The following is a 3,181-nucleotide window of genomic DNA, read 5'->3' as shown; positions in this document are numbered from 1 at the left end:
TGTGCACAGGTAGCTTGGCACAGAAGGAACAATGCAATTTTGGGTGGTGACCTGGAATTGGTTTTATAATGGGGAATACACATGTAGGAAAGCCAGTGTGCATTGCTGTCTTAAATTCAGTAACATTTCATTACACTCCTATGGGAAAGGCTGCCTTACGTTGCAGCTTCAGTACCCTGGGGTTCACAAACTCCAGAGTTGTACCAATGTACATTGTTACCTGTGTTAAGAGAACATTCCTATAAAGTCCAAAAGTATATCTGTATGGGTCATCCAGAAAAGTCAAATTGATCTGGCTCAGCTCAGAAGCAGAGCCCACGCCTTGTGTGACCCAGCTGCAGGAACAAAGGCTTTGCCCTTCAAAACAAGCATTTGACAGTTCTTAGGTAAACTCTCCAGGTTGAAGGGACTGGGCCAAATTGCTCTGTGTCAATCAGCCAGGTGTAATCCTATGCCAGGCATGTCCAGGCCCTGGGGCTGCCCTGGCACCTTAATCAGGGAGTAGGCTCTTTTGAAGAATTGCTGGGGAAGGTCATGGCAGTGATGTCAGTGAGGGGGGAGCTGAAACCCTCATAGCCCATGTGGCAAGTGACTCCTGGGTGATGTCATCTTGAAGTATCCCTGAAGCTTGTGTAGGAAGGTTGAAAGAGGAGTAGGGAGGTGATGTGGCACATCAGGATAGGCCAGAGGTGCATTCCTGCTGGCACCTCCCGCCCCCTATTCCCCCCTATAAAAGGTCTTGTACAGGGGGAGAGCTCTCTCTCTTGGATGTGCTTTTCCTGAGGAACACTGGGACTAGAGGCTGACGCAATGAAACATGGGAAGCAGGAGCCTCCCCGACTGTCTCATGGACAGAGGCCCAGAAAATGATCAAAGTGCAGGGAGCCTGTGAAACCAGCTCCCTACAAAGTTTATCATCCTTTGAAGCAGTGAGGCCTGAAGAAAGTGCTCCAGGTGGGTAGGGCTCGACACCAGGAGTTAAACGAGCCATAGATCATCTAGATTGGGCCAACAGATATGACTGTTTAAAATTGTGGTTGACTTCTGACCTTTACCGTGAAAGGAACAAGTGGAGCTCTGCCGTCAGATGATCATTGGCCTCCTCTGGGGGCAGGTCCTGGAGGCTGCCCCAAGGAGAAATATTAAGAGGGAGTGCAATTGCACCCCCTGGCAATGCAAGCAAGGGGCCCAGGATCCCATCTCTGGGCCCGAGAATAGAAATGAAGCCAGTAAGGGCCATCACACCGCCTGTGAAGATGTACAGGGGCCCAGGACCCCAACTTGGTGCACCAACCAATAAGCGGAAACTGAGAAGCACCAACCATTAAGCAGAAACGGGGAAGCATCACCACATCCCCTGTGAAGATGCATGGTTGCACAGAACCCCATTCCTGGACCATGGCAAAGAAGATAAAGGAGGGAAGAGTCGCCCCACTCTCCCCTGTGGCCAGATCACTGGCTGCAAAGCACCCGTCTGCCTGCAGCATCGGGCAGACCAGTAATGAAAGGTCGACTCCTGTGGCAGCATGCAAGTGTGCCTGCATTGAGAGAAGCTGGGGTTGGGCTCCTCAAGCTGCTCTCCAATGTTGAGAAAGGTGCAGCATGCCTGTGTGTGACTGGGGCACCCCAAAGAAAGAAGAACCACAGCAAGCAGGAGTCAAGAAGGAAACGAAATCATGTTTGCTGAATAAATCTGTTGTGATATTCAAACAAAGGATGTGAGAAATATGGGGTATCTCACGGTAATCTGTAGTTATCGCTCTCCAACTTTATTAATGTGGTCCATGGGTTACCATGTCACAATGCTCACATTGAGGACCACTTTAGTACTTGAGTCTTAGGATAGTGAGGCATAAACTCGAAGGCTAACTTTGGGAGGTGCTGTGAATTTGAAACTCTGCATTGAGCCACACTCCATAAATCAGTGTCCAGTCATTGTTTTAACTTTAAAAAGGAAAAGTACTTTAATGCACACCTAACTAAATGCTATACACACAATTACAAATATATCAAAGATTTCAGTTGAAATAACATATTGAAACCACATGAAAAGTTAAATCAGGTTCCAATCATGTATTCTAAAGATTTAGCACAACAGTCAGTTAAAAATCCTGTCTTTTTCTCTTTTCCGAGAGTTATTACATGACACTGTATGCACCCGTAGGCCCAAACCCTAAAAAACAACAATACCGCTATTAACACAAAGTAAAGTTTTTCACTATGACACTGGTAAGGACAACAGGCTTTGTCAGGTGTTCAAAATGCAAACAATAACACCTGCTCACAGCATTTCACCATACATTATAACCAGGGAATGCTGACTTTACACAAGTATGGGGTGTAGGAGAGTAGGATCTGCTTACTATGGTTACCCCCACTTTTTGCTGGTGTTTCACCATTTTTCGACTTTAGTCTGGCTGGGGCCCTGCTATTCAGGACCCCGGCCTAGCTGCTTCCTCTCTAAAATGATTGCTTGTACCCTTGTGAGTCCCTAGTATATGGCACCTTAGGTACCAAGGGCATAGGTACCCCAGAGGCCGGGGGCTGCAGCATGTATTATGCCACCCCTGGGAAGCCTTCCACAATGACATCACAGGAATGCTACTGCTAATACAGCCTGGTTAAGGTGGTGCATTCACCCCTTACTAAGATATATGTTACCTATATCTACCTTTAATCACTGACACATATAAACCTATCAGCCACTCCTATGGCAGGCCTTATCAATCCTAAAGGCAGAGTGCTTGGTTTTGTGTGAGAGGGTGCCCATGCATGAGCAGGACCCCTCTGCAGGGTTCTGAGCCTATTCTCTGAAGCTGTTCTGTGATGCAGCCAGACTATATACTCTTAAGTGCATTACAGCCTCGCTGTAAATGCTAACTTTGGAATGGCTGCATGAAAACATGTTGTGTTTGGTGTTAAATACTTTGGAATCCTACCCCCCGTCACCAGTCCCGGTGGCAGGGGTAGAAGTCCACCCTTCTAGAGGAAGAGACATGTACACACTGGTCTGCCCGGTAATAGTTTAAACGAGCCCCAGCATCACAAATTAGATGCTGCAGCCACAGGCATGCGTCTGACCTCCTGCTGCTGGACGAAACGCCAGCAGGGGAGGCCTGGACAATAGGTTTTATGTAACAGGGAGGTGTAACCACCTCCCAGACAGGCTTTAGTGTATTGG

This window comes from Lissotriton helveticus, chromosome 4_1, assembly GCF_964261635.1.
Source record: "Lissotriton helveticus chromosome 4_1, aLisHel1.1, whole genome shotgun sequence".
Lineage (NCBI taxonomy): Eukaryota > Metazoa > Chordata > Amphibia > Caudata > Salamandridae > Lissotriton > Lissotriton helveticus.
The sequence above is the reverse complement of the archived record's forward strand: the minus strand, read 5'-3'. Positions refer to the sequence as shown.